The sequence below is a fragment of the Spinacia oleracea genome, chromosome 4, assembly GCF_020520425.1.
Source record: "Spinacia oleracea cultivar Varoflay chromosome 4, BTI_SOV_V1, whole genome shotgun sequence".
Lineage (NCBI taxonomy): Eukaryota > Viridiplantae > Streptophyta > Magnoliopsida > Caryophyllales > Amaranthaceae > Spinacia > Spinacia oleracea.
In genome coordinates, this window is record NC_079490.1 from 160,175,007 (window position 1) to 160,186,027 (window position 11,021).

An 11,021-nucleotide genomic window follows, 5' to 3' on the forward strand; every position below is an offset into this window, starting at 1 on the left:
GAACTTAAATATGAGTTATTCACCCTACAAGGTTATAGCGAATCAAAGGACAATTCTGATGATGTTTCCCTTTAGCTTTGCTTACATATTTAGTTGTGTGTGAGAATAATGTGGGACAATTCGCCCAGCGGTAGTTTAAATTTATTGCATAGCGCTTTTATTTTATTTTGGGACAAGTAAGTTATTATGGTTTAGAAATTGTTATTAATATTGTTTTGAGAAATAAAAGTTTCTTTTAGGAAATACAAGTTTCTTTTGAGGAATTAAAGTTAAATATTTAATTATCCAAGTGGTCAATGATTTAGTTTGGGCACGCGAAGAGTAATAATTTCTTTTATTATTATCATTATTATTTGTGATGATTGAATTTGATTTGTTTCCCTCGATCGGATGTCCTCTATGTGAATGTCGTTCGCGAATGATCGAGAAGAATTATTTTGCAATGATCGTTGCACTTTCGTAAATGATTTTATGTGAATATTGTTTATTGAGGCGATCTCTATGGTCAAATCAAACATTGCTTGATATAGGATGACATGTAAGTGATGTTTAGAACCTAGGATAGAGTATATGGATTTCAGGTCGTGTTATACAATGACCAACAATAATGACTCAGTTGTTGCTATTCGCCTCTTGGCGGAAAACTTGATCCAATGGAGAACTGAGCGTCCCGATTCTACTGGGGACATGTTTGAGAGACTAGCCAAAGTTAAGTCACCATACTTCAAGGGGGAAACTGATCTTACTTTTTAGAGAACTAGGTTAGAGAGTTTGAGAAATTGTTTGAGGCGGTGAACTGTCCTTAGAATATGAGAGTGTGTCAAGTTGTCATGTATTTGAAAGATGAAGCTGATTTATGATGGAGAGAGAATAGAGTTAGGCTTAGCACTGCTGAGAGATTCAATTAGGATTCAATTGTTACTGCCTTAAGGGAAAGTTTTACCCTACCTTTTATGAGAAAGCAAAAAGTTTAGGAATTCATAAACCTTAGTATGGGCAGCATGACCATCGATGAATACTATAGCAGAATTATAGCATGACCACCTTAGGATTAGGTGGGAAAACCTTTACGTCTTTAGATATTGTGTATGGGAGAGCTGCTCACATTTATGACCTGTAGCCCAGAAGGGACAAGAAATATGTTATTGGGGAGAAAAGAAAAGACTTCAATAATGGGTAAAACCAAGAGAATTTCAAAAGGAATAGGAATGAGAATATGAAGATGGGAATGGGAATGGATATGGAAACTTTCAAGGAAGGAACAAACAGGGGCACAACAATAGGAACCAATCTGAGAGAGTGTATCACTGTAAGATGTGCAATAACAACCATCCTGGTAGGAATTGTAAGGGAGAATTAATGAACTGTAACCATTGTCAGAAAAAGGGGCATAGGAAGTATGAGTGTTTTACTAAGCAGAAAAAGGAACAAAATGGTAATGAGAGTGGTAACCAGGTGAAGTCGTGATTTAACCAGTCAAGAAATTAGAGTTCGAAGCCTATAGGGTCGCAAAACAGCCAAGGAAACCTCCATAAGTCTGCTAACTAGAATAACAACCATAACAAGGCCCCGGGTAAACTGTCTGTGATAAGTCGAAATGAAGCTGAACGACATGTTGACTTAGTTTCTGTTACTTTTCTATTAACTCCGTGCTAGTTAGAAAGTTATTTGATTCAGGGAAAGCTTATTCTTTTGTTTCGTCATCTCTTATTAAGAGTCCGAAGTTAGTAGATTTTGAGGTGATTGATTTACCCGTTAGCATTCCTACTGTTGTAACCATAAGGTGTACCAAATTATTTAAGAACTTGCCTTGTGAACTATTTTTCGGTTGTGTGAGCTAGATGTGAGTTAAGAAGTCGGAATGAAGATCGAGGATGTTCCAATGGTGAATGAATTCATGGATGTGTTTCCTAGTGAGATTGCAGGTATGCCACTTGCTAAGAGCCGTTGAGTCCTCTATAGACTTAGTGCCTAGAATGACGCATATATCTAGAGCACCATATAGAATGACACCTCCTGAAATGAGCTAATTAAGACAAAGTTGCAAGACTTGTTTGGTCAAGGAATATATTAGGCCTAGTGCATCACCGTGGGGAGCTCCTGTGTTGTTTGTTAAGGAGAAAGATAAGAGTATGGAATTATGCATCGATTTTAGGGAGCTAAACACCATCAAGAACAAGTATCCCTTGCCTAGGATAGATGACATATTAGACCAATTGAATTGGGTGAGTGTGTTCTCGAAGACTGATTTGGGTTTAAAGTACCACCGATTGAGAGTAGCTGATAAGAATATACTTAAGAACTCATTAGGATTCGTTATTGTCATTAGGGTTTAGAGTAACGTCTTTTGGGTTAACCAATGCACCTGCCATAATTATGGATTTGATGAATAAGATTTTCCATGAATTCCGAATTAAGTTCATTATTATGTTATTGATGATATCCTGATTTATTCAAGGAATGAGAAAGAGCATGACAAACACTTGAGGATCACTTGGAGACACTTAGAAAGAATCTAGTTTTATTAAATGAAGTATACAAATCTTGAAGTCATATGTGTATAAGTGACACCGACGGAAAAGTGAAGGACTAAATTGATTGAAAACTACGTTACGTAAGGGAATAAATTTAAGAGAAGATTTGAGTGGTCTAGGATCGTTTGAAATCATTTGTTGTCTTTAAAAGATGGGAATGTATGAATTGGTGAAAGTGCTAAGAGTTAAGCCCAAGAGTTATACATCCATGAAAGGCGTAATGAGGTTCACTAGAAAGGGAAAGCTGAATTGAAGGAGTTTCTGTAGATCCTACTAAGAATCAAGATGTGAGTGAGTGGCCTACTCCAAAGGAACGTGTCTGATATCTGAAGTTTCCTAGGCCTAGTTGTCTATTATAGGGGGTTTGTGAAAGATTTTCCGAAGAGAGCAAAACCAATGACCAACTTGATGAAAAAGGAATCGAAATTCGAGTGGAGTAAGAAATGTGAGGAAGCTTTCCAGATTTTGAAAGAGCATTTGACCTCCGCAACTGTTGTCGCGTCAATTGAAACCTTATGAGGATAATTACCCTACCCATGACATAGAGCTAGCTGGTATTGTTTTCGCTTTGAAGATTTGAAGACATTACCTTTATATGAAAACATGTTAGATCCTTATCGACCATAAAAGTTTGAAATTTTATCAAAAAGGGTCCAGTGGAATCTTGTGGACAATATTGAAAATGATACTGCTTTCCACTCTACAACTGATGGTCAGCCTGAGAGCACTAACCAAACCATGGGAGATATGTTGAGAGCATGTGCTATTGACCTTGAAGAGAAGTGGGAGATCATATAGATTTGATTGAATTTTCGTTCATCAATAGTTACCATGCGAGCATTACGATGTCACATTTTGAGGAAATGCATGGAAGGAAGGGTAGAAGTCCACTTGCTGGAATGATTTTCGTGAAAATGTTGTATTGGGAACAGAATTAGTTGAAGGAAAACTATCCAAAGTTATTCCCTGAGATGAGTTACGAGGGCGTAACTCGTTTTCTTTAAGAGGGGTAGAATGCGATAGAAAGTCGCGCTTTGTACCTGTTTTTATGGTGATTTTATGCATTTTATGCCCATTTTTATAACTTATACATGTTGATGTAAAGCAAATAGATTTTCCGCATAAGAAAAGGGTGTTCATGAGTAACACAAACAGCTTTGAGTTGGCAAAAGAGTGCACATAGGTGGCACAAGTACTCCTCTAGTGAGAATAAGTTAAAATCTTTTGGGAAAATGTGGGAATTTTCGTGTCAAGTTTCGGGACGAAACTTCTTTTAAGAGGGGTAGATTGTAATCCCCCGTAAATTTATAGATTTTATTAAATATATTTTAACGTATATTATTTATATTTAAATAGAATTTATGAATTTTAGTAATAAATATATAATTAACGTATATTCATTTTATTTACGTTTTAAATATTTTAACGATTTATGAAATTAAAAGTAATTTTAGAATTTTACGTTGAAAAGAATTTGAATTACGAAAACGCGTTCGATTCAATTTGGAAAACAACCTTAACCGGTTTTGGATTCAAACAAACTCAATTCTAATCCTAGCCCAAATTGACAAAGCCCAAAACAAGAGAACCCATATCCTCAACCCATAATTTAATTTCACGTGAAACAAAAGAAACAGCAAAACCCTCCCCTTTGAAACTTCACGTGAAAACCCAAAAAGAAAAACCTCTCCCTCTCCTCTGGCTGAACGCCGACCACCACCACCACCTGTCGTTCCTGCTTCCCCTGCTTGCAGCGCCGCCGCCGTCGACCAACTACACCGCCGGCAGTCTCCTTCCTTCTCCTCCCTTTTCGTTTTTCTTTTTCTTTTCTTTTTCGTTATTCTTCATCTCTCCTCACTCGATGTTTTCTGATTATCCAGCCAGCACCACCGCACGGCCGCCTTCCGCCGCCAGCCGCGCCGCCTAGTCCAGCGACCACCTCATCACTGCCGCGCCTCTGTCCGTTGGCCGGATTCTCTCTCCCTTCTCCTCCAACGCACGCAAGAACCCACCTCCCTTTGTTGCTTCTTGCTTCATGCTCCGCACACGCAGCCACCACCGGCGCCACCTGTGCCGAGCTGTTGAGTTCAGTGCCGGTGCCGCACCGCCTTGCCCGCCGCCCTGCACCTCCCCTCTCTTCTAGTTTTTGGTTAATTCTCAACCCTAAACTAAATTATGTTTTAGTTATGTTTTAATTAAATATGTTTTATTAGTTTAATTCATGTTTCTTGAATTAAATTATAGTTTTATTATTAAGTTAGAAATTTCAGATTATATACTTTGCATAATTAATAATTTAATTTTCAAACTTATATATTTGAATTAAAATAAGGATTTTAATTATTAAAACATGAATTTTTAAGATTTTAATAATTTTAAAATCATGATAGAACGGTTATGAATTATTAAAATTATTATTTTATGTTCTAAGCATGATAATTTGGTTTTGGGAAAGCTTTAAACGATTTCATATTGCTGAAAATTTAAAGTACGATGTTTTCAAAAGCTTTCAACGAATTTCAATCACTAGTTCAATAATTATGATGCTAGGAAAACAAATGTTCAAGTTTTGATATTGGGCAAAGTTCTAAATATGTTTAGGATGCATTTAGAATGCCTTATTATGGTTGTCAATTATTAGAAATTGATTGAGATTACTTGTTGGTTGTTTAGGTAGAGAATTCTCTTTAGACGACTTTTGAAAGTGTTAAAGTGGCCTATCAGTTTGTTTACACAAGGTACGTACATACCTGTGTGCTTGGAATGTGTGCTAATTGTTGAAACCATGTTGAATTGTTGATGAACTTGGTTATGTTGATATCGTTGATGAATTTAGTCAGGTTGAATATTGCATGTTTAATACTGTTGGTTAGACATATTGAACCTATATTGCATTTTGAGGATTATAGCATGTTAGTATGGATGATTGATACAAACATGTTTGATTGGGAACACTAGATTACTTTGTATATAATTCAGATCAGTGGATTGTTGTTCCCTTTTAGCTTTTCACTACTTTATGAGGGCCGAGGACCTCGTTTAGTAAGTTGAAACCTTATACCCATATACAGGGTAGATCAGTATTAAAGGAAAGATTGGAGTTAATTGGAATGAGTCTTGTTTGATGCCTTTGTGATCACTTACTTAATTCCAAGATAAAAACAGTTGTAAATAAATGTGGATTGTATGCCTTATGTTATTGTTGAGTCATAACAGGGTGTCAATTTGTAAATCATGTAAAGTGAAACTGAGTAGCAATAGCTTTAGACTGTGCACGTCTAAAGTGACGGACAAACATGAGTTGGGGTTCATGGTGGTAGCCCATGGCCTTTAATTCGGACCGGATTGATCACCGTGTCCTATTTTTATTCAAACGTTCCTCGATATCGCAGGTCACTGAGGTTACGGAGTCGCGCCCGTACCTCGTCTTCCTTAGTGAAGCCTCTAGCTAGAAAACTCGGTCCATTGTCTATTTCAACTAAAATAATATTATTGTTATAAGTCTAGCCTAGTCTAGTCAAGTATGGTCGTCAAATTATCATGTTTGTCTGCCCTTATTTATGTTCATTAGTATCATGTTAGGATGGTTCGTTTAATAGTATCATGTTAGGATTATTATTGCTTTTAGTATGTAGTACTCAGCTTTGCTGATTACGTGCTTTGTTTGTGTGTGTTGATCATGGCTATGCCTTATTGATCCTGTGATGACCCATCTTTGGTGAGCAGTCTCTAAGGATCAATAAGCGTTGCCCATCTACAGGTTTGAAGATGATGCATCATTGGGATCGGGATTAGAGAGCTTGTATTTAGATTTGTTTGGTTAAGAGATTTGGTTTGTTAATTTGGATTTGAAATTTGTCGTACTATTCGTATTTCCTTATTTCCGTTAATTGGTTTTTAGACTTAATATGTAATCAATTATTTATGAACCTAAAAGTTAGTTTTACGTTTTCCGCTGCAAAATTCTGAATAAGCCGTTACGTTTTCACACGGGCGATAATACTTTGATAATTCTCTATAGTTATATTTATAAAAGGGTTATTTTAGAAAACGAGAATTGTCGGAGTGTTACATCATATGTCAATGAATTCGAGGAGTGTTACCTGTTCAAATTAACGTCTGTTTAAGGTAATTTTCGATGACTTAGATCCCGTTAGTAAAAATATTTTAGACAATCTATATATTATTATGTGATAGGAAGATTAAGTGTTGTGTATATGGACTATGTGATTTGAGTTTATGGGCATGTATAAGATTAGTTTATTACTCTGTATGTAAATCTTATTTGTATTACTATTAGTGTTTTTACGAAATAAAAAACATGGGTATATGTTTTGCAAAGTAGAGTACGTAATTTAATAGTGTGGACTCAGGAGTTGGTTATGGTTAACAAATGGTTATGGATTACACGAGTATATGACTCTCGTGTTTATTAGAGTTGCAACAATACATCAAAGTTATGTTATTAATGATGGACCATTTGTGTAATTGCGATTTGGGTTGTATACGTGACTATTTGTGCTATACGATTAGACCTTATTAAAATACTAATTACAAAAAGTGTAATTTTCGGGAAAAAGCACGTAATGCTAAGGAACAGGTTGCCCTTCTAGATGTTGTTCTATCGGTGCACTTTAATAGAGACCCGTCAGGCTTCTAGTAGGTTTATATTATTCTGTATTAAAGTTTCTGTTTAGTCTTCCTCCTAATTCTATTGGTGCGCGGTCGCTAAGACCCGTAGTCAATTAGTGAAGGGTTTGCACACTAGGGACATTCTATATTCATCTCACTTGACCATTTTCAAGGGTTACGCGCGACCCTTAGCGTTCTCTTTCCCTCACTTAATTAATATTGATCTTGCGTAATAAGTTTAATAATGGTATTATTAATTTGGTACTTGTTGTTTAATTACTTATTTAATTTATATACTCAAAACGTTTTCAAAACTAATATTATTTATTTTACGGGATGGAGTTGGAATTACTCAGTTTATCAGATTTTTGGGAGTTCGTCTCTCTTGTCTCTTTTCTATTTCTTTTTGCAGGTTGGTAAAGGTACTTGGCTACGAGTGAGCTCGAGGAGACACTTAGAATAACTACCTAGTCAAGAGATAATTTCTATTTCAGTTTAAGTTGGATTTTATTATTTATTTTATGGGAATTGGTTGTAATATTTTTATGGGCCATCTTTAGACCACTTAGTTAATTTGACTTTTAATGGTTTTAAATTGTTTGTTACTTTGCATTTATTTTCTATGGAGAATAAATGTAGCAGTTAAATATGGTTGTGTGTCGGGCCGGGTCGGGCTTCGTGCCGAGCCCACGGGCCGTGGGCCTAACCGGGCCGGGCCCACGTTGTTTCGTGCCGGGCCGAAAAGTTAAAAACAGGGCCCAGGCCCGGCCCAAGCCCACGTGCTTTCGTGCCGGGCCGTCGTGCCTAAGGCTAATTTGACTAAATTTAACGTGCTTTGTCGTGGCGTGTCGAGTCGTGCCATGCCTTGTCGTGCTTTTTCCAAAAAATTAAGGCCCAGGCCCGGCCCACGGCCCACGACTTTGTGCCCGTGCCGGGCCGAGCTTTTTTCATGTCGGGTCGGGTCGGGTCGGGCTTCGAGCCGGCCCGACCCATAGCCATCTTTAACAGTGACACTCCAAAAGTTTGGACGATGGTTTTATGAAATAAAAACAGGGTTTTTGATTATATAAAAGGTCCAAAATTTAGGGTATTAGAAGCCTAGTCTTCGACCATGGCTTGGCTTTTAGTTTTTAGATATGTGTTGTTTTTAGTTTATTTTTTGTTGTTTCATTTAGTCGGTCTGTTTTAGCTAGTTTATTCTCTTTGTTTAAAGGCTAGGCCTTTCTCTTTTCAACAAAAAAAACCTATTGATTGTGAAATTAGTATTTTTTAATTTTAAAATAAACATAGTTATTGTATTACTATGTTATTACATTGAACATATATTTACATATATTGTGTAATTAAAGTATGTCAAATAACATATTTTACCAAAAAGTTAAATATTTTAGACATTTCCTACGTAAAATAGTACTTGAACTACAAGATATTGGTACAAATCATCCTCTTATTTTTCTATATCTTCTATCTTGAATTTTGCTTTTGATTAAGTATAAAGTGTGATTTGAATACAATACTTGACTTTTATGGTTTCAATTTCCTCATTGATGTAAGCTGAAAATGAAAATAGTACGGAGTAAATAATTTGATATGATGATCACAACAAATTCAAAAATGAACATTTACTGATCTGAAAAATGATGAGGATGCAAAATGTGTAAATGATAATATACAAGAATAATCAATATGGATTAAAAAATAATAATAATAAATGTGCTTATACTTGAATATTCAACCTTTTATAAATGTACATGATGATCAAAATAAATTTTTAACATATTTTTGAACTGTTATCATATAAGCAAGTACTGTTAACATAATAAATTACTTTATAATTGAACATAATACTTATTCAAAATGAATATATATACACAATTTATGTATTATTTACTAAAATGCATATGAAATGTGTTTTTGAAAATGGAGATAGAACTATAAAAAAAGTGAACTTAAATAGTTATACATACTACAAATTCCCATTATGAACATCATACCTCTTACTTTTTTCATAATTTGAACATAAAACTTTATAACAATGAACATTCCATTATCAGAAAATGAACATTTTTAAGTTCCACGACTTAATCAAGTTAACCATCATAAGTTTAATCTTTATAAAAGTATATGTGAACATCATTTATGTGAACATCATTTCTCGCAAAATGAACATCAAAGATTTCAAAATAAACATAACCATAGGTTGATATAAACCTCGTAATTTATAGATTTGATCGAACAAAAATAAAATTACAGATCTAAATATTTTGAAGAAACGTGGTAAGAGAAAACAGAGAGAAATAGATTTCAATCAGAAAATTTCTAATTACATCACATTGGAAACATCATTTATACAAATGACTATATTATATGCAACAAATGAATATTTTATTCCCAGGAAATGATCACTATTTAGTTATAGACTTTAATCAACCAGTATGCATGTAATATTCATAATAAATAGGTAAGAAAATCATAATCTCACAAAATGAACATCATAGCTTTCTCAACTCAACATAATCATATACTCCCTCCGTCCCGGAATACTTGACCTGTTTTCCTTATCGGGTCGTCCCTTAATACTTGACCTGTTTCTAAAAATGGAAATATTCTAACAATATTATATTATTTCTCACTCCACCCCTAAAACCCACCTACCCCCTACTCCATACAAAAAAGTAATTAAAAATTCAACCCCTACTCTCCCCCAACCCCACCTCTTAACCCACTCCCACTAACTACATTGAAATAATACCCCACTATCAACTACTACCTATTAAATTAAATAAGTCAATTCAAGTTCCTTAAACTCTGTGCCGGTCAAACCGGGTCGAGTATTTCGGGACGGAGGGAGTATTAACGTAAACTATCATTTAAAAATTCTAAATCTAAAAATAAAACAAAAGAAAAATATTCTAGATTTTTTTAATTTTTTTTTAAATATGGTAAGAAAAAGGGGGTGAGAAAACAGAGATTACAACATAAAAAATTAAATCACTAACACACTAGAACAATATTTGCAAGATAAAAGACAATATTATACACAACAGAAATGAACAATTTATTCTAAAAAAATGAACATTATTAAGTTTTAGAACCTAATCAACAAGCATAAATTTAATCTGCATACTGAATAGATATAAACATCAAAATGACATAAAACAAACATATCATATATTCATATAAATCTGGAAAAAAAATCTTGATATGAACAACAACAAAATTCTAAATCTTAAACTTTTGAAATAAGCAAGAGAATGGAGATCTCAACCAAATTTTTTTAAAAATCACTTACACAAAAGAATGAAAATATTACATGCAATAAAAAAGAACATTTTATTATTAGAATATAAACATCAACGTACAAGTTTCAGAAATTAATAATCAAACATGTATTTAATTTTCATAATAAATAGATATGAACATCAGAGTCTCACATACTGAACATAACAATGCATATACAAATAAGAACATTTTGAAAATGTAGATCTGAACATAAAATATCTACATCCAATTTTTTTGAAGAAATTTGGCAAAATTATGGAAAGAGAAAATGGAGATTAAACCAAAAAATTCCTAAATTAGTTAAATAAGTATTAACAAAATGGACAAAATATAAATAAAATAATACTTCAATCACCTTTTTCCTTTTGCGTTTTTCATTCAAAATGTTGCACATGATGATTTTCTTAACGTCAATTGCTTCTTTCTCAAATTTGTTTGAAATCTCAAAAATAAAAATTATCATGCTGGTTCTTTTGTTAAATCTGTTGCATTATTCGTCGAATTTAGTGCCTGTGAGTGATTATTACAACAAAAAGGAGAAAATAAAATGATTTTTGTAGGTTTAATGGTGAT

The 11,021-nt window shown here is 34.1% G+C and overlaps 1 long non-coding RNA gene across 1 annotated transcript; it reads left to right on the forward strand.

The window, feature by feature from the left end:
- Nucleotides 1–1,406: 1,406 nt before the first annotated feature.
- LOC130471268 (uncharacterized) lies at nucleotides 1,407–6,509 on the forward strand. Its single transcript, XR_008931943.1, has 3 exons — nucleotides 1,407–4,683; nucleotides 5,208–5,272; nucleotides 6,261–6,509. It is a non-coding gene; the product is annotated as an uncharacterized lncRNA (long non-coding RNA).
- Nucleotides 6,510–11,021: the final 4,512 nt, after the last annotated feature.